The sequence below is a fragment of the Ovis canadensis genome, chromosome 1, assembly GCF_042477335.2.
Source record: "Ovis canadensis isolate MfBH-ARS-UI-01 breed Bighorn chromosome 1, ARS-UI_OviCan_v2, whole genome shotgun sequence".
In the NCBI taxonomy this organism is placed as follows: Eukaryota; Metazoa; Chordata; class Mammalia; order Artiodactyla; family Bovidae; genus Ovis; species Ovis canadensis.
Genome location: NC_091245.1, coordinates 88,861,975 through 88,883,818, shown reverse-complemented (window position 1 = coordinate 88,883,818; position 21,844 = coordinate 88,861,975). Strand labels below are relative to the sequence as shown.

At 40.5% G+C, this 21,844-nt stretch overlaps 1 protein-coding gene across 1 annotated transcript in view; it reads right to left on the bottom strand.

Moving 5' to 3' along the window:
• Positions 1 to 13,164, bottom strand: part of CD53 (CD53 molecule) — a 37,303-nt gene extending 24,139 nt beyond the window's left edge. Inside the window, exon 1 of the mRNA XM_069599826.1 lies at positions 12,995 to 13,164. The gene's annotated coding sequence lies outside the window, so the exon portion shown is untranslated. The remainder of the gene's footprint in view (positions 1 to 12,994) is intronic.
• Between the last annotated feature and the right edge of the window lie 8,680 nt (positions 13,165 to 21,844).

Sequence of the window (21,844 nt, the reverse complement as noted above, 5' to 3'; positions counted from 1 at the left end):
TTGCTAACATCTGTTGGATCATTGAAAAAGCAAGAGAGTTCCAGAAAAACATCTACTTTTGCTTTATTGACTATGCCAAAGCCTTTGATTTGTGGATCACAACAAACTGTGGAAAATTCTAAAAGAGATGGGAATACCAGACCACCTGACCTGCCTCCTGAGAAATATGCATGCAGGTCAGGAAGCAACTGTTAGAATTGGACATGGAACAACAGACTGGTTCCAAATTGGGGAAGGAGTACATCAAGGCTGTATATTGTCACCCTGCTTATTTAACTTATATGCAGAGTATATCATGCAAAATGCCAGGCTGAATGAAGCACAAGCTGGAATCAAGATTGCTGGGAGAAATATCAATAACCTCAGATATGCAGATGACACTGTCCATATGGCAGAAAGCAAAAAAGAGCTAAAAAGCCTATTGATGAAAGTGAAGGAGGAGAGTGGAAAAAGTTGGCTTAAAGCTCAACATTCAGAAAACTAAGATCATGGCATCCAGTCTCATCTCTTCATGGCAAATAGATGGGGAAACAATGGAAAGTGAGAGACTTTATTTTCTTGAGCTCCAAAATCATTGCAGATGGTGACTGCAGCCATGAAATTAAAAGACTCTTGCTCCTTGGAAGAAAAGCTATGACCAACCTAGACAGCATATGAAAAAGCAGAGACTTTACCAACAAAGGTCCATCTAGTCAAAGCTATGGTTTTTCCAGTAGTCATGTATGGATGTGAGAATTGGACTATAAAGAAAGTGGAGCGCTGAAGAATCGATGCTTTTGAACTGTAGTGTTGAAGAAGACTCTTGAGAGTCCCTTGGACTACATGGAGATCAAACCAGTCCATCCTCAAGGAAATCAGTACTGAATATTCATTGGAAAGACTGATGCTAAAGCTGAAACTCCAATACTTTGGCCACCTGATGCAAAGAACTGACTCATTGGAAGAGACCCTGATGCTGGGAAAGATTAAAGATGGGAGGAGAAGGGGACAACAGAGGATGATATGGTTGGAGACGGACATGAGTTTGAGCAAGCTCCAGGAGTTGGTGATGGACATGGAAGCCTAGCATGTTGTAGTCCATGGGGTCGCAAAAAGTCGGCACGACTGAGTGACTGAACTGAACTGAGGTCCATTCAAGTTGCCACAGATGGCATTATTTCATTCTTTTTTGTGGCTAATATTCCATTGTATCCATTGTGCCACATCTTCTTATCCATTCGTCTGTTGATGGACATTTAGGTTGCTTCCATGTTCTGGCTATCGTAAATAGTACTGCTAAGATCATTGAGGGGCATATATCTTTTATGAAGGTGAACTTTGCAAAGCACCAAAGAATAGAGCCTAGTTGCCAGGAGAACCAACTGTGAATAGAGGATTGAAACTTAGTCTCATTCCTTGATTTTCAAGGAGGGGAGAGGGGAATAGAAGTTGAATCAATCACCAAATGAATTAGTCAATCATGCCTCCACAAAAAAATAAATAAATAAAAAAGGAGGAGTTCAGAAAGCTTCCACTTGGGGGAGAACCAGAACATTTTTATATACTATCATTCTGATTCCAAGCTGCATATGGACAGAAAGTCCTTTTGTTAGGACTTCATCCTATGTATCTCTTCATCTGACATTACATATTGTTTGTATTAAAGCAGTAGTCTAGTGAGTAAATGGATTCTCCTGACTTCTGTGAGCCCTTTTGGTTAATTAGTTGCACCCAAGGATGAGGTTATGGGAACCTCTGATTTATAGGACATAGGTGGGTCAGAAGCTTGGGTAACACTTGGACTTGGGGCTGATATTTTAAATGGATGGCAGCCTTGTGGGACTGAGCCCTTTGTTTGTGGAATCTGATTCTATTTCTGGGCAGACAATGTTAGAATTGAGTTGAATTATTGGACACTCTGCTGGTATCCAAGAATTGCTTGCTGGTTTGGAAAAGCTGCCACCCACATATATATTGGAATCAGGTCCAAGAAGCGAATCTACAACCTAAAGCTCTAACGATAGGTGAATGGATGAATAAATGGTGGTAAAACTATATAATGGTATACTACTTGGGAAAAAAAGAAGGAACTGTTACTACATGTTAGAATGTAGGTGGATCTCCAAATGATTAAGGTGAGCGAAAGAAGTTAGCCAAAAAGGAGTACCCAATGTGTGATTCAGTTCAGTTCAGTTCAGCCGCTCAGTCATGTCCAACTCTGCAACCCCATGAATCTCAGCACGCCAGGCCTCCCTGTCCATCACCAACTCCAGGAGTTCACTCAGACACGTCCATCGAGTCCGTGATGCCATCCAGCCATCACATCCTCAGTCGTCCCCTTCTCCTCCTGCCCCCAATCCCTCCCAGCATCAGAGTCTTTTCCAATGAGTCAACTCTTCTCATGAGATGGCCAAAGTACTAGAGTTTCAGCTTCAGCATCATTCCTTCCAAAGAAATCCCAGGACTGATCTCCTTCAGAATGGACTGGTTGGATCTTCTTGTGGTCCAAGGGACTCTCAAGAGTCTTCTCCAACACCACAGTTCAAAAGCATCAATTCTTCGGTGCTCAGCTTTCTTCACAGTCCAACTCTCACATCCGTACATGACCACTGGAAAAACCATAGCCTTGACGAGATGGACCTTTGTTGGCAAAGTAATGTCTCTGCTTTTCAATATGCTATCTAGGCTCAGTGAAAAAAGGAAAGAGGAAAGAGATGGCACTATCTCTGTGAAAACTGGGACCATCATTGAATACAGTAAAAGTATTAAAAATCTTCACAAAATGGGCAGTTTTTCTCCTTTAATTTGGTGCAAGACTACATGGAAAATCAGGGTAGGAGAAAGAGATGCTCTTTCCTGTCTGTGAAGGAAAGGATTAGTGGGGATATCCCCCTGTTTGTGGGCACCTCATTAGTGGGTGCTCTGTGGACAATTAGATTACAGGGCCTGAAGCAGTTGTCACAGGATCTGAGAATATTGGACATGAGGTGACTCTAGGAGGCTAGTCAGGTATGGACTTACCACCCCAGCCAACCCCACTGGAAAAACTGACACCCTTCTGCTGTCAGAATCTGTGACTCATGTGGTCCTGTGAGAAAAGTCCCTGATGTCAGCTTCCAGGAAACCTCTGTGACTGAACTGCAGTTAGGTGTGGTACCTCCCACACCCAATGTGGAGGCCAGAAAGGAAGTTCACCCTTTAGTTTTCTCCAAGCAAAGAGCTCTTTGGCTGATAAACTGCCCCATTAATTTCTAGTTCAATCTCTTTTTCTCTGACCCATACTTATGGGTCATTGAATATAGCCTTGAATCTAATCAAGCCTAGAAGTGGCTAAGGTCAGACAAGAGTCCCAAGGAAGTATCACTTCTTGCTCTCCAGCCTTATCTGATTCAAGTTCAATTTGGATACACCCAAGACAGCCTTGTTGTTAGACCACTATATTTATGAGATGTTAGTAAGTATTCCTAAAACAAAAACAAGCAAAACCATAGGGAGTGAGAGGAATCTATGGCTAGTCATTTCAGAAGTGAGATTAAATAAAATAAAACATAAAACAATGAAGTTTTTTTTTTCTGATCAACTTCTGAGAAAACTGTTATATACTAATGTACATTGTGAGTCTCTAAGAGAAATGTCTACTTATATAACTACAAACCTATTCATGTATTACAGGTTACTTATTAACACCTCATAGTATTTCATAGCTCAGAGAATATTGCATTCCATGGAACAAAGTTTGGCAAACTCTAGTACTGGACTTGAGTAGATTTAGTTTTGAATTCTAACATTGGTGCTTACCAGAAGTATGGCCCTGGGAAATTTCCTTAACCTCTCTGACTTTCCCAATTTCTTCTTTAAAATGGTGATACAATGATTCATACCTTATTAGCTAAAGGACATAATATTTCCTGGGTGGCTCAGTATCAGACTGCTGGGTTCAGCGAAAACTGAAAGATCAAATCTAGAACTTCCCTAACAGTCCATTCTTAAGGGTGACTCTGAAATTTCTGCTAGATTTTTTTTTTTTACTTTTTTTAAAATTAATTAATTAATTAATTTTACTTTACAATATTGTATTGGTTTTGGCATACATTGACATGAATCCACCATGAGTATACTTGTGTTCCCCATCCTGAACCCCCCTCCCACCTCCCTCCCCATATCATCCCTCTGGGTCATCCCAGTGCACCAGCCCCAAGCACCCTGTATCATGCATCAAAACTGGACTGGTGATTCACTTCACATATGATATTTAATATGTTTCAATGCCATTCTCCCATATCATCCTGCTCTCGCCCTCTCCCAGAGACTCCAAAAGACTGTTCAATACATCTGTGTCTATTTTGCTGTCTCACATACAGGGTTATTGTTACCTTCTTTCTAAATTCCATATATATGCATTAGTATACTGTATTGGTGTTTTTCTTTCTGGCTTACTTCACTCTGTATAATAGGCTCCAGTTTCATCCACCTCATTAGAACTGATTCAAATGTATTCTTTTTAATGGCTGAGTAATACTCCATTGTGTACATGTACCACAGCTTTCTTATCCATTCGTCTGCTGATGGACATCTAGGTTGCTTCCATGACCTGGCTATTACAAACAGTGTTGCGATGAACATTGCAGTATACATGTCTCTTTCAATTCTGGTTTCCTCAGTGTGTATGCCCAGCAGTGGAATTGCTGGGTCATATGGCAGTTCTATTTCCAGTTTTTTAAGGAATCTCCACACTGTTCTCCATAGTGGCTGTACTAGTTTGCATTCCCACCAACAGTGTAAGAGGGTTCCCTTTTCTCCACACCCTCTCCAGCATTTATTGTTTGTAGACTTTTGGATCACAGCCATTCTGACTGGCATGAAATGGTACTTCATTGTGGTTCTGATTTGCATTTCTCTGATAATGAGTGATGTTGAGCATCTTTTCATGTGTTTGTTAGCCATCTGTATGTCTTCTTTGGAGAAATGTCTGTTTTAGTTCTTTGGCCCACTTTTTGATTGGGTCTTTTATTTTTCTGGAATTCAGCTGCAGGAGTTGCTTGTATATTTTTGAGATTAATTCTTTGTCAGTTGCTTCATTTGCTATTATTTTCTCCCATTCTTAAGGCTGTCTTTTCACCTTGCTTATAGTTTCCTTTGTTGTGTAGAAGCTCTTAATTTTAATTAGGTCCCATTTGTTTATTTTTGCTTTTATTTCCAGTATTCTGGGAGGTGGGTCATAGAGGATCCTGCTATGATTTATGTCGGAGACAGTTTTGCCTATGTTCTCCTCTAGGAGTTTAATAGTTTCAGGTCTTACGTTTAGATCTTTAATCCATTTTGAGTTTATTTTTATGTATGGTGTTAGAAAGTGTTCTAGTTTCATTCTTTTACAAGTGGTTGACCAGTGTTCCCAGCACCACTTGTTAAAGAGATTGTCTTTTCTCCATTGTATATTCTGCTAGATCTCGAGGAATAAAATACATTAGGTGCCAGAAGTTCTTTTAGTAACCCTTTGCCTGTTTCATTTTTTGTAATATCTTTAAGTTTAGTGTGTTCTTGTTAAAAAAAAATTCAAACAATATAGAGAATACAAAAAAGAAAACATAAAACCTTCTGCAACCCCACAAGCCAGAGATAACCACCTTTAACATTTTTGGTGAACATCTTCCCAGACATTTTTTAAATATACAGATCTATTTGACAATTTACATAGAAGAACATGGTATCCAGCAAGTAGTTATTGGTTTCCCATTTATTCCTACACAGAGTCTGTGGAGGTCTTTGATTCATCACGGTCATAACTAACACAAGTTTTTTTCTAAGTAAGAGAAGAAATCTGTTCTCTATGAGTGCTCCCAAATTATGGCCCTCATGACAAAATAATTTTAGATAAATGATATAGTTCATCAAACCCTGCAAATGGCCGAGCTCTTCATAAATAAATTTTATCTATAAATTTAGCCCCACTTTTCAAACAGAAAGTCCAAGGCTCAGACAGCCTATGTAACCAGATCACCCAGATCACCAGATCACCCAGATAATAATCAACAAAGACAGGGCATAGGCCAAGGTCTTTCATCCTCCCAAGCCTACATTCCTTCCATTGTCCCACGGCCTGGGAACTCATCTCCCACTTCACCAGTCAACTCCCTCCCTGCAATGTGATGAACCTCCAGAAGGACTCTTTTCATTTTTTACAGTTTGAACCCCTGTGAGCAGTGGCTGAGTGAGGTAGGATGTGGGTTTGCAAGGATGTCTATTTATGGAGTAATAAGCAGTTATAGATGGAGCGGTGTTACTAAAATCAAGTCAAATCAAACCATCAACTTTATGCATTAATTTCTTCTCATGTCTACATCATTTCATCAAAAGAATGTGTCTGTCAACTTATTTTTTCCTTAAATCGTGTTCTGGTGAAAATCTCCTTTCAAGGCTGCTCTCCAGGGAGAGGAATTGGTGATTTATAAAAGAGAGAAAGAAGGAAGAAGCAAAGAGAAGAGAAACAAATGAGGAACACAAATCCAGATGATCCTGGGGGTCTCATTTTCCTCCATTTGGGAGCTTAACAAGGTCATCACTCAACAGAAAAACCACAGATGATCCTAGTGGCTGAGCTGAGACAGGACCTATATAACAAGATGGCTCTCAAAACTGGAACAGTTACATGAAACAGCTACAACTGCTCCAGAGTCAATGGACTAGTAGTTCTCTTTCCTTAACATAAAATATGTAGAATTTTGATGCAGAGGGACCCTGTCCTAGAGACTTGTCCATGGTGTGCTCAGCAAGCTATGGCCACAGTGGGCAAGACTCGCTGTGAGATAATGAAAGCTATTTCTATAAGTATTCCTGTCAAAATTTGGAATATCCTGAATCTATGAGGCAATGGCACCCCACTCCAGTACTCTTGCCTGGAAAATCTCATGGGTGGAGGAGCCTGGTGGGCTGCAGTCCATGGGGTCACTAAGAGTCAGGCATGACTGAGCAATTTCACTTTCCCTTTTCACTTTCATGCATTGGAGAAGGAAATGGCAATCCACTCCAGTATTGCCTGGAGAATCCCAGGGATGGGGAAGCCTGGTGGGCTGCCATCTCTGGGGTCGCACAGAGTCGGACACGACTGAAGCGACTTAGCAGCAGCAGCAGTCATGAGGAAACATCAGACAAACCAAAATAGAGAGACAATTTAGAAAATATTTGCCAGTAGTCTTCAAGAATTATCAATGTTATGAAACAAAGAAAGACTCAGGAACCATTCCAGATAGGAGAAAATTACAGAGATAACACTTAAAAGCAATGTATGGTCAGAGATTCTAATAGCAAAGAACAGCAATGCCAAAGAATGTTCAAACTACTGCACAATTGCACTCATTTCATGTGCTAGCAAGATAATGCTCAAAATTCTTCAAGTTAGGCTTCAGCAGTACATGAACCAAGAACTTCCAGATGTACAAACTGGATTTAGAAAAGGCAGAGGAACCAGAGATCAAATCGCTAACATTTATCGGGTCATAGAGAAAGCAAGGGAATTCCAGAAAAGCATCTACTTCTGCTTCCCTGACTATGCTAAAGCCTTTGACTGTCTGGATCACAACCAACTGTGGAAAATTCTTAAAGACCACCTGACCTGTCTCCTGAGAAATTTGTAAGCAGCTCAAGAAGCAACAGTTAGAACAGGACATGGAACAATAGACTGGTTCCAAATTGGGAAAGGAGTACATCAAGGCTGTGTATTGTCACCCTACTTATTTAACTTATGTGCAGAGTAAATCATGCAAAATGCCAAGCTGGATGAAACACATGCTGGAATCAAGATTGCCGGGAGAAATATCAGTAACCTCAGATATGCAGATGACACCACCCTTATGGCAGAAATCAAAGAGGAACTAAAGAGCCTCCTTATGAATGTGAAAGGAGAGTGACAAAAGCTAGCTTAAAACTCAACATTCAAAAAACTAAGATCATGGTATCTGGCCCCATCACTTAATGGCAAATAGATGGGGAATAAGTGGAAGCAGTTACATATTATTTTCTTGGACATCAAAATCACTGTGGATGGTGATTGCAGCCATGAAATTAAAAGACTCTTGCTCCTTGGAAGGAAAACTGTGACAAACCTAGACAGCACATTAAGAAGCAGAGATACCACTTTGCCAACACAGTTCCATATAGTCAAAGCTATAGTTTTTCCAATAGTCATGTATGGATGTGAGAGTTGGATGATAAAGAAGGTTGAGCACAGAAGAACTGATGCTTTCAAATTGTGTTGCCAGAGAAGACTCTGGAGAGTACTTTGGACTGCAAGGAAATCGAACCAGTCAATCTTAAAGGAAATCAACCCTGAATATTCACTGGAAGGATTGATGCTGAAGCTGAAGCTCCAATACCTTGACCAACAACTTTTGGTCATAACTATGATGTATTTTCATTGGAAAAGACCCTGATGCTGGGAAAGATTGAGGGCAGGAGGAGAAGAGGGTGACAGAGGATAAAATAGTTGGATGGCATCACCAGCTCAACGGACATGAATTTGAGCAAACTCAGGGAGATAGTGAAGGACAGGGAAGCCTGGTGTGCTGCAGCTTAAGGCTGCAACTCTCATAAAGAGTTGGGCATAACTTAGTGACCAAACAAAAACAATATAGAATATTAGTGAGTCAAAAGGGAGAGGATAAATGTATACATATAGCTGATTCACTTCATTGTACAGCAGAAGCTAACACATCATTGTAAAACAATTAAACCCCAAAAGGAAAAAATAAAAAGAAAGAAAAAAAGAGTATTAGTGGGGCAATTGGGGGAATCTAATAAAATCTATGGAGTGGTAATAGTATTATATCAGTGTCAAAATCCTGATTTTGATCATTGTAAAGTGGATATATAAGAAAAAGATTTTGTTTTTATACACCTTAAACACTTAAGGGGGAAAGATATCATGTCAGCAATTGCTCTCAAATGAGAAAACTGGAGAAAGATAAAGAAAATGTGATAAAATGTTAATATTTGAGAAATCTGAATGAAGGGGGTTCAGAAACTTTTGATATTGTTTTTGTAACTTTTCTGTAAGTACAAATTTTTGTCAAAATAAAAAGTGAAGAAAAACGTTTAATGTAAGTAAATGATCTAAGGAATTCTGATCTCAAAATCATTATAGTTTAAGCCCCTCATGGTATAAATATTGAGATTCTACAATAGTTATTTTCAGAAGAATAAACCATGGGGCAATTCTTTATACCTCTAGTTCTTCCTGATATAGAATAAATATGAAGCTATGAGATTTACCTGAGCAAATTTTAAAACATGCACAATATCAAAATCATTTCTCACCTTTTTTTCTCCATCAAGTTCTGAAATATAAAATGTGAAAAAAGTTTGGCAAATTAAATATTCGACTTGCTAGACTATTGATTTCAGATATTTAGGATTTATAGCTAAGTTGTATTCTCATGTCTGCTTATGTTAAAACACACTGGAAATTTCTTTATGTGAACAAATAACACAATTCAGTGATGCCATTTAATACATCTGAAAGAAAAGGATGTAGTGTGGAGAAAAAAAAAACATTTCTTAGAGAATCAAGAAACATTCTAGATAACTAGTTAAGTAATTTTGTGATTTTGAACAAGTTGCCTGACCTAAAAAATACGCAGATTGGAGTGTTATGTTAGCAAAACTGGGCTCTCACTATGAGTTGACATTTTATTTGAACATTTATGTAATCTCTAAGTTCCCTTTCAGTATCAACATTCTAACACTTAGAACATATCACATTTATTTTAAATTGTTATGCAAATGTATCACTGTGGTGAAACAACTTTTGGCGATAGCTATGATGTACTGATGCAGTGGGAACTCTACCGTGAAGTAGGAAATAAAGAGAAGGATTGCCTCTGTATTCCAACACAAAGATGCATGGCCTCCCCTCTGAGTGCCCACACACTTGCTTTGTAAATGCATTGTCTTCCTCTTTCTGAAAGCCTATTTCCAGACAACTTTCCCAAACTGACCACCCAGCCTCCAGTTGCGACCCTTTCTTTCTGTGCCCCAGAGACCACCCTGGAGGCCCACTCTGCATGACTGTCTAATATCTCTGCATTTGTTTCAGTGCTCTGCACCTGATGTGGCAGCTGGGTCCTGGACCTTCCTGAAGCCAGGTAGCCAGCCTCTAGGCCCCGGGTGATCTGCTCACAGTGGACGCTCACTCGGTACAGGAAGTACTGTGTACTGACTAATTCAGGAAAGTAAACCAAACCACTGTAAGTAAATCAACACAGCATTTCCGGAAACAGAAGCTGAAAGAAAGAGAATGGCTGTAACCTTGCAGAAAAGCTCCACCCTTCACTAAAATCTAGGGGGGATACCTAGGTCAAGGAGGAAGAAATCTGCCCCTCATCCTCATTTCAACCCATATTCCATCTGTCAAGTGGATATTTCAGGCATAGCTCTGTCTGTGGCTAGCTTGGAACTCACCTGGTTAGTGAGCTTGCCTTCCATTTTAGGTTCTGGAGTTCTAGAACCAAGTAGAAAAAATTCCCTACTTCTTGTGGTCCTGCAACCATGGCTTGTTATACTCCAGTGTCATTTGCTTACTCTCATTTCTAACATGCCTGGGTGTTCACATTTCTTTGAATTTGCATATTCTGTTTGAAATGCTGTTACCCCTAGTCCCCATAGCAAATTCATCCTTCCTTGAAAATGAACCTGAGCAATCGTCTCTCCCAGGGAGTCTTGGGCACATTCCTAAACTCCTCCTACATTTTGTGCACAGGATTATTCCATTATAGAAAAGATTATATTATGTTGCATTTGTGTATTGCTGTGACTGTCCTCATGCTACTCTACAAACACCACATCGGTTATCCCTGTGTCTCCTGTGCTTAGCACATGCCTAGCTCCTGTTCTGTGGCAAGGCAGGAGTGAGGAAGGTGAACAGACTTCACGTGCTAGTCTGAAGCCCCTTGGACAGTCAGAAATCAATCTGAAGTCATAAGAAGCTAAAGACCAACAGAGTTTGAGGTTTCCAGTGTGTGCCTCTTGTCAATTACCAAGTGTGAAGTCACTTAGGTAGTAGTAGATGTGAAAGGTGAAAGGCTGGGCTTTGACTAATTCCTTGCTGGTTTAAAAGTGTCGAATCCTCTTATTTCAAGGCTAAATACTCTTAATTGGCCCACACAGGAAACATCACAGGAAATCATGCTACAGTTCAGCCTCTGCTCTAATTTAACCACAGTTTCAAAATAGTGTAGATTCTAGTGGAGATTGAGAAAGCAAAACTTTGTTTAGCCAGCAGCTAAGATTCTGTTTTGTTCAGTTCTGTTCCCTTGCAAGCATATCTGATGTTTCTTATCTCCCAAGGGAGTTCCTTAAGGGCAAGGCTGTTTGCAGGACAAATACATTCCTCTTATTATCCCCCCACGCCCCACCTCCCACCCTTACCAGGCATAGTACCTGGCCCTGCTGCTGCTGCTGCTGCTGCTGCTAAGTCGCTTCAGTTGTGTCTGACTCTGTGTGACCCCATAGATGGCAGCCCACCAGGCTCTGCCATCCCTGGGATTCTCCAGGCAAGAACACTGGAGTGGGTTGCCATTTCCTTCTTCAATGCATGAAAGTGAAAAGTGAAAGTGAAGTCGCTCAGTCGTGTCCGACTCTCCGGGACCCCATGGACTGCAGCCCACCAGGCTCCTCCATCCATGGGACTTTCCAGGCCCTAGGATGTGCTTAACATCTGATTATTAAATGAATTCATTACAAAGTCTGGTCTTTATTTGAAATTCAAAGGTCAATAGCCCCTGAGATGCTTATAGAATTGATAGTCCTTTGCCCCATTCCCCTGCCTCATCATTAGGTGGATGAGTGTGGTTCTACAGAACTTTCCATTCCATTCCCTGTATGATTCTTGCAGATCTTGGAAGGAGAAAGCTTTCATCCAGAGTTCTTTGTGGTAATCTGATCCCCAACAACTATAGTGGTTACAGAAAGCCAGGACCGAAGCTTGGCTATCACTTTCTGAGTCCATAATACCACAGTCATTAGTTATGGGACCCGAATTAGAAATCCCTGCAATATCGTTTTGTTTTCCAAGTCATCCAGATTTGGTACATGTCATATTATATTTATCAATATTCTTGTTTTGAATACTAAGGGAAAGCGTTAGTTGCTCAGTCATGTCCGACTCTTTACGACCCTGTGGACTGTAGCCGGCCAGGCTCCTCTGTCCATGGAATTCTCCAGGCAAGAATACTGGAGTGGGTAGCCATTCCCTTCTCCAGGGGATCTTCCTGACCAAAGGATCAAAGCCAGGTTTCTCACACTGCAGGTAGATTCTTTACTGTCTGAGTCACCAGGGAAGCCCATTGAATACTAAGGATAAGTTTATTTGGGGGAATCCTGAGGATCACAGTGCTCTTCCTGTTCTTTTAAAACAACTAATCTAAGCAGTTCTTAACAATGTCTATCTTTTACCTCTTGAAACACAGGTTTTGAGCATGTCCTGTGTCCTTGACTCTGAGCTGGGAGTTAAGATTAATCATAGTCCTTCTGTTTAGTGTCTCTCAGGAGTCACTAACTGCACTTTTGAAAATTTCTCAAATTAAGAAGATCTGCATCTCCCAGCTGCCTTTTAGAATAGTTCTAGCTGTTGGTTCTCTGCTCACTTTAAAATTACAAGACCAGTCTTCTAAAGACCAGATCAAGTAGGAAATCTTCCAGTTTCATTTCGCACAAATGGCTCTAGTCATCAGTAATGACCAGACGGAGAAGTTCAAGTTCTGAAGCAATTTAAGCACATGAAAACCACGACCCATCAAATAATTGGAACCCAGTTAACTGGAACTCTTTCTGGTCGGATTGCCTTTTGAGGGCCACTAGGATCTTGCTGATAATTTTACTACCTGCACTAAACATTTGCAAAAGCTTCAAGAAAGTTTACAGTCTACTAGAGAGATAAACAGAGACTCCTAAGAAGATACCTTACCCCACATAATATGGTTCAGTTCTCTGCTTTCAAGCCAAATTAAAATGTCACCAATCTTACCGTTAAGCAGGCACTTTTCGTCTCTCCTTTAGACAGAACTGGTGATTATCAATGAAGCACCAAGACAAGACTGGTAACACGGATGTCAGAGCTATTTGTGTAAAAGGAGAAGTGAAGGGGGAATAAATGCGATCACACTGTGACGACAGGAAGCCCAGATGAGGAGAGGGAGGAAGTGAGGCTGGGCCCGCCCTCTTGAACCTCAGAAATGCAATCCTTCCCCTGTAGCTTTTCAGATGCCTTCTCTCACAGCTCATCCAAATATCTAAACCAGTTTCCATGAAAAACAGGAAAACTTGAAGAACAAGTTGATTCAGGCAGGAATCTGTGAGAATTGGTGGGTTCTGGAGTGATCTGACATTGATTTTTGTCTAGAAAAGGACAGCATTTCTCAATCAAAATGACATCTCAGAATTACCTGTGGATCTGCTCAAGAATAAATATACCTGACCCCACCATACTGACTGAGTCCCAGTTAGGTAGATAGACAGGAATGGAACCCAAGAATCAATATTTTGAGAAGTTTCTAGGAGTGAAAATTAGGAATGTCTCCTAAGCCACTTCACCTTCTCCCCATTCTCCCTCTGGCCTCCTTCCAGAAGCTTTGTAGTCTCCAGTTTGATTGAGTCACTACTTTCAGACTTCTATGTCTCAGAAGCTGGACTGCCCTTGCATAAGTATATTGTCAGGGGCAGACTTCAAGGCTCAGTCCAAAGGTACTAGTAGAATTGATTTGATTAGTAGAGAGAGCCCCAGATTCAGAGTCCCAAGATCTGGATTTCAGTCCCAGCTTTATTTGTGTTAACTGTGAGATACTGAGAAAATATCAACCTCTCAGCTTCAGCTTATTAAGAGTAACATCCAATAATTACTATCTTCCTTCACCTAAGACTTTAAAATTCTAGTATAACTTCTAAGCAGGGTTGGCTTATGGGGAAAACTGAGTTAAAGAAGAAAAGATTCTTTACTGCAGACTGTGTCTTGTCAGTCTTTAATATTCTCTTGTGTGTGTACATGTGCTTAGATACGTGTGTCTGATTCTTTGTGACCCCAAGGACTGTAGCCCACCAGGCTCCTCTGTCCATAGGGATTCTCCAGGAAAGAATAGTGGACTGGGTTGCTACACCCTCCTTCAGGGGATCTTCCCAACCCAGGGATTGAGCCCAGGTCTCCTGAATTGCAGGCGGATTCTTTACCATCTGAGCCACCAGGGAAGCCTAAGAATGCTGGAGTGGGTAGCCTATCCATTCTCCAGGGGGTCTCCCTGACCCAGGAATCAAACTGGGGCCTCCTACATTGCAGGCAGATTCTTTACCAGCTGAGCTACCATGGAAGCCCAATATTCTCTTAACATTCTCTAACTATGTAGATTTCCCCAAATTTGCTTGATCATAGAACAGTGTGTGTGTATGTGGGACAGAGAGAGAGGGAGAGAGAAATATTTATCAGGAAACTATTTTTCAGTGTAACTATACTTCAGGAAATGCTATTATAAACTCTCCTCTCTTCAGCTGGCATCGCTCTGAGAAATCACTGCCCCTCACCTGGGACTGCTGTCATACTGACAGGCCACTGTAGTGGAGTAATTGAGGAAAGACCTCTTGATGGCTTTCATTACTATCTCTCTGTGTCAAAGATGCACATACCTATGTACAACCTCTTTCATTTGAGTGCCACATAAGCACCTCAAGTACAGATCCAAAACTCAGCTTAGTAAACTCAGCAACCTCCCACTCAGCCTGCTCTACACCCCCACCACCCCCATTACCATCTCACGGAAAGCTTGACTAAACTCTCAGTTGCCCAAGTCAGAAACAAGGCATCCTTTTAAGTTACTGTCTGTCACATACCACCACATGCTATTGTTAATAATGATTAAGGAAGACAATTTAGGCGACAGGGACAAACTTTATCTAACACTTCATAAAGTAGACTGTCTCCATTCAGAGAACTGCAAAGTGGGACCAAAGGCAGGAAGTGTTTATAGAACAGAAAATAAAAAGGAAGGAAGATAAAAAGAGAAAATGTCTGATTGACTGTGGCCACATAGTCAACCTTGATTGTGGTGAGAAGGAACAAAGAAATAATTATAGCGCCTACAGTTGATGTGTTGACTGCTCAAGCAAAGCATCTACAAGAATACAAAAGTTACAAAAATATTTCAATGTGCTGATGTGGTGCTTGGGGCAAGAGCAGCTCCATCCTGGGCCTTAAGAACTATGTCAAAATTATCAACCACTCAGTCTTTTTATTTAATATAAATTTATTTATTTTAATTGGAGGTTAATTACTTTACAATATTGTATTGGTTTTGCCATACATCAACATGAATCCGCCACAGGTATTATTGTTTTTGTTGTTTAGTCACTAAGTCATATCCAACTCTTTTGTGACCCCATGGACTATAGCCCACCAGGCTCCTCTGCCCATGGGATTTCCCAGGCAAGAATACAGGAATGGGTTGTCATTTCCTCCCACCAGGGATCTTTCCAACCCAGGGACTGAACCCATGTCTCCTGCATTGCAGGTGGATTCTTTACCACTGAGCAATGGGGGAACCCCCAAAAATACCCCATAAAAAAGGATTATGCAGCAGAAAAAAAGAGAGAACTTTAGGAATATCAGGAGACTAGAGCATAGAGTCTAGTCAAGACTAGAGTTCTGCATAGCAGAAATAATGATCATTTTAATTGAGAAAACATTTTCTTTAATGTACTTCTCTCTGTCATCCTACTGCAAAAGGCTAATCCAAGTGTTCCACCACCAGAGGCAACTGTCCCTGGTAGTCAGAAAAGGATAGGGAATTGTAAACCACTCAGGCCCAAACCTATAAGATTTCATTGAGAACTAATGTCGTTTCCAACTGTTAGATGTTTACTATCCATTTGGAGAAACAAGGGAAAAATTGGAGAACAAAACAATGTCAGGGCAGACCATGTTGTTAAATAATCCAGAAGAATGCTCAAAAACTTAAAAAACAAAAAACAAAACTAAATTAGAGAAGGGATTTAGAAGAAGGTCAGACTCATGGCTTGGTTTTCTCAGTGTATGATATTGATCAAGCATCATAGGTGATAATGGAATCCAGGAATTTAGAAGGCTTACAGTTGGCCAGACAAGGAGTTGGAGTACAAAATATGGATGCTTCATTATCAAGCAGTAGTATCTGTCAAAATGGCCCCTGAATGAACAAAACCTCACATAAACATGGAAAAATCATTGAGTTCTCATTTAGGCTTTTTATTTTAAATGAGTTAGTCTGTTTTTATTATTAGAAAATAAATACTATTGAGATATGAGGCAAATATAGATAGAATCCTCAAGCTGAGGGTAGGCAGTATTTTTTTATTATTACAGCTACAATAACCAACAGTGATATCCCTTTCCTTTGAGACTTAATCCAATGTGGCCTGGATTGGCAAACTTTCATCTATAGCAGCCCCCTACTGGCATCATTGTTCCAGATACTACACTGCCAAAAAGTTTGACACTTTTTAACATAATGTCTGTGATATATTGTGGCTACTTGATTTAGGCCCTAGGAAAAATAGGGGCTGTAGAAGTAGAAATACATTGTTGTATGCACTAAAATTATGTAGTATTATAAACCAATGTTGGTGCTTCCTAGGTGGCATTAGTGATAAAGAACCTGCCTGCCAATGCAGAAGACATAATGAGATGCTGGTTTGATCTCTGGGTCAGGAAGATTCCCTGGAGGAGGGCATGGCAACCCACTCTACTATTCTTGCCTGGAAAATCCCAGGGACAGAGGAACCTGGTGGGCTATAATCTATAGGATTACAAAGAGTCAGACAGGACTAAAATGACTTAGCACATAAACCAATGTTATCTCAATAAAAAACAAATTTAAAAAAAATTTTTTAAAACTGTCTTAGTACATTCAGTCTGCTATAACAAAAATACCATAGATTTAGTAGCTTATTAGCAACAGAAATTAATTTCTCATGATTCTAGAGGCTGGGAAATCTAAGATCAAGGCACTAGTAGTTTGGGTATCTGGTGAGAACCTGCTTCCTGATTTATAGGTGGTCATTTCCTCCCTGTATCCTTACAAGCCTCAAGGGAGAGATGGAGAGCCCTGGGGTCTCTTTCATAAGGGCACTAATCCCATTCATGAGTGCCCCACCCTCATGACCTAATTACTTCCCAAAGTCCCCATCTACTAATACCATCACATTGGGGATTATGTTTCAATGTATGAATTTGGGGAACACTTTCAGTTTATAGTGGCTTCCCTGGTGTCTCAGAGGTTAAAGTGCTGCCTGCAATGCAGGAGACCTGGGTTTGATACCTGGGTCAGGAAGATCCCCTGGAGAAGGAAATGGCAACCCATTCCAGTATTCTTGCTTTGAGAATCCCATGGATGTAGGAGCCTGGTGGGCTACAGTCCATGGGGTCGCAAAGAGTCAGACACGACTGAGCAACTTCACTTTCACTTTCTTTTCAGTTTATAGCAGTAAAGGAAATAACAGGGTTGGAAAATAGAAGGCACTCAGAGACTTTAAGTCATTTAACATCTTTGAATCTTACTTTCTTCGTCTATGCCTTTGGGATCATTTCTACTTCATGGCCAAATGAGAACCAAATAAGAAACTATGTAGAAGAGCTTTGTAAAATTTAAAGTATGATATAAATGTTAGTTGCTATCCTCAGCATATTCCTTAGACCACTCCTGGTCTATCTTCCAGATTTTTCAGATTTAAAGCATAAGACCTAATGAGCTGAAGAGACTTCCTCAGGTCTCTCAGCTAGGGAAGAGCTCAGCAGATACCACAATCATCCACTCCTTCAGTCATTAAAGGGATGGTTAGACTCCAGAAGGGTGCACAAAAGTGGACCATGTGTGCTAAAGACTCTTGATTTCTGCCTAAAAGTTGAGCCTCTCTCTTATTAAGGTCCCATCTTTTTTAAGCTCATGCAAATATGGACCAGGGAGAAACCACCAAAATTATATGACTGTAAACCATGCTAGATGGACTTGTCCTCCTGCCTGAGGTCAGGGAGAGCAAGGTGATAGGTCTCTGTGAAAACACAGTTACTCCCTGTGATTGCAAGAGTAGCTATCTTCTCCTAATTCCATCTGGTCTTGGCTGTACATTTATATCCCTCCTGTCCATCAGTAAAGGCCTCCACAGCCCTGGGACAAGAATCAGAAACTTAAAGTTCATTGTGTAGCCTTCCCTTCATTTCTTCTCAGCAGGAATCTAAGTCTTCAGGTGAAAGAGGATCTTTTTGCAGAACAGCCCACTCCTGAGTCTAAAGGTACAAATACGACAGGGTGTGGTCATGCTACCTGAAGGTGTCCAGTGTCCCACAAAGACAGGCCTCCCTCATAAACTTAGGAAAGTCACTGGCAAGAGTTGCTTTGAGACTCAGCCTTGTAAGAGGCAGTTATGAAGATTCAGAGGCTTAAAAATACAGTGCAAGTAACTGACACATAAAATTTCCTGCAGAAACCCATCATCCTAGAAGGTGTAATCTCCTCTAAATATATTCTCCATCTTGTCCTCTCAGTCAGTGAACACCAAGTGTCCTTGACTTTACAGGACATAAAACTAATCCAAACATGACCTTCATCTTTTTATACATTTTTTCCAGCAGGGAAAATAAGGGAAGCTATAAGATAGGAAAAGTCTTGTTAAAAAAAAAAAAATTGTGTGTGTATGTGTGAACACACATTTAGCAGCAGAAGCCTTTATTCAAATGAAGCTTTAAATGGAACAGCAATAAATAAGATACATAAAAACAGAGCTGCTTGGTAAGCACAAGGGTGGGTCTCAGAGACTGCTCATCTTCTTCCTTCCTATTGTGGCTTCTCAGGCACCTTTGTCCAGCTATAAGTTCAGAAAACCACTGGTCCGAGTGAGATCAGACCCCTGGGTTCCTCACCAGTGTAGGGGCTCGTTTTCAGTTGTGGGACCAGGGCTGTGGCTGCTTCAGTCCTGCAGTCCTCACTAACTCGCAGACTCTCAGGCTTCGTGTTTCATTGCCATGTCTCAGTGGAAAAAAGAAACCAGTTCTACCATCAATATCTCCCCTTCCCCGTCTGAGAGGTTAGGCGCTATGGCTTCCTGCAAAAGGAATGGTGGGGTAGTTTCTCCCAGCCGAGGGCAATAATGCTTGCCGCAAACATCCTGAGGTTTTGTTACCTGATTGGAGTTTCAGGCTCACTATAGGTGCAATGTGGGGCTTGGGGCTGGAGGAGTTCCATGGCTCTGGCATGTGCTGTGATACACTGCATGCTTCTCTGGCTGAATATAACCACAGTGATCTTGACATATACAGGAGTGCTCCTTATGTGCCCCCAGGCAAGAAGAAAAGTCACTGAGTCAGTAGGTAGTGTGGTACAGGGGAGAGAGGCCTGGACTCAGATATAGAAGTGCTGTATTCTAGTCTGTGTTGCCCAGGGAAAGTCCACTTAATCCACCGGGGGATCACTTTTTGTAAAAAAAAAAAAAAAAAGTGTTGGATAATCCATACATTCTCTCTGGGCCTTAAACATTCCGAATATTTATTACTTCATAATATAAAAAATGAATTTCTACTACATAATAATTTTGTCTGAGATTGAGTACAGAATCTAGAGGAAGAGTTATGACAGCTACCATTTACTGAGCACTTGCTATGGGCCAAATAGTGCACTTAGGGACAGTGTGAGATGGGCATGGCACTTCCTCCTTTACAGATGAGAAAGGCTAAAATCAGTAAGTTTAGGTGACTTGCTGAAAGCACACTGCAAGAAAGTGGCAGATCTAGAATTAAAAACTTTCCCATGACACAAGTACCTGCTCTCCTACTCAACTTCCTGCAGAGCTAATCTGACGTTAACATCTGCTGCAGATGAGTCATCTGTGGATAAATGAGCTGATGAGCTAAACTTTCACCAGGAGTACCCTCAGATGATCTCACAATATTTTCTTAGTTTACAAGAGGGGCAAGAAGAGGGCAATTCTCTCTTTATAAAGCAAAACCTGAAAATGTTTGGAGATACCCAGTCTTGTATCTGTTGTTACCCAACCACAGTTTTGAGTAACTCCCATGCATAGTGAACATAATCTCTTAGCTTAAAACAAGAATAACTCTTAAAAAGAAAGTTTAGACAAGAGATAATCCTATCCTCAACTGAGCTTCCCTGGTGGCTCAGAGGGTAAAGCGTCTGCCTACAATGTGGGAGACCCAGATTTGATCACTGGGTTGGGAAGATCCCCTGGAGAAGGAAATGGCAACCCACTCCAGTACTCTAATCCTCAATTAGAGGAGCCTAATTTGCAGGAGCCAGAAAAGAAGGCAGGCAGCAACTGAATGTGCAATGCTGATCTCAGCTTTTCTACTCTAAAGTCAACTCAGCTCTTTAGAGTTGCACAGGGCAAGGAACACATGCCCACCACACCCTATGTTTCTAACTACTGAGAACATGTGTCAGCAAGAGGAGGAGCAAGTGCAGACAGGAGCATGACAGGAAGAGTTGGAACTCAAATACAAAGCTCCAGCTCCAACTGAGTCTGCCACCATGATAGCAGAGGAGATGGAGCACCACAGATTCATCATGGGTCCTCTACTGAGCCCTTATTTCCCCGAATCTTTATTTCCCACTTCTAAATCTCGAGTGCAAAGGGTTAGAAAATGCTTTGCTTATGCCAAATAATTCCAGAGAAAGGAATTAAAGTTCCATATTCTTGATATATAATTAACACCTTATAATTATTATTGCTATTATTTTTATTAAGTTTATTTTTAGAATAATTTTAGGTTCTGAGCAAAATTGAGTGGAAAGTACAGAAATTTCTCATTCACCCTCCTTCCTCCACACTTTCATAGCCACCCCCACTATCAACATCCCACAACAGTGTGGTACATGTATCACAATGAATATATATCAGTACATCATCACTCAAGGTCTATAATTTACACTAGGATTCGTTCTTGGTATTGTACATTCTGCTGGTTTTGACAAACATATAATGACATATATCCACCATTGAAGTAGCACAAAGAACAGTTCCACTACCCTAAAAATCCTCTGTGCTGTGCCTATTTATTCCTCCCTCAATCCCTAAGCTCTGGCAACCACTGATTATTTTTACTATATCCAAAGATGTGCCTTTTTCACAACATTGTACAATTGGGATTAAATGCCATATAGCCTTTTCAGATTGACTTCTTTTACTTAGTAATATGCATTTAAGTTTCCTCCATGTATTATATTTTTATAGCTTGATAACTCATTTCTTTTTAGCACTAAATAATATCCCATTGTCTATATACCACAGTTTATTTTTCCATTCATCTGTTGAAGGATATCTTGGATGCTTCCAAGTTTTGGCAATTATAAATAAAATTGCTATAAACGTGCAGTTTTTTGTGTGTGAATACAAGCTTTCAACTCATTTGGGTAAATACCAAGGAGTATGATTGCTGAATCATATCAAAATTATGTTCAGTTTTGTAAGAAACTTCCAAACTGTCTTTCAAAGCATTTGTACTATTTTGTATTCCCACCAGCAAGGAATGAGAGTTCTTGTTGCTCCATATCCTCATTGGTGTTGTCCATGTTCTGGATATTGGTCATTCTGATAGATAAGTAGTAGTCATTTTATTATTATTTTAAGTATCTTATTTATTTAAGCTGCCCCAGGTCTGAATTGTGGTACATGAGATCCTCAATATTTATTTGTGGTATGAAGGATCTAGTTCCCTAACCAGGGATCAAATCTTGGCCGCCTGCATTGATAGCTCAGAGTCTTAGGCACAGAGAAGTCCCTTTTAAAAGATCATTTATTTTACTTAAAATTTTGAATCATAAGTGTAATTTTATATTTATATATGTAG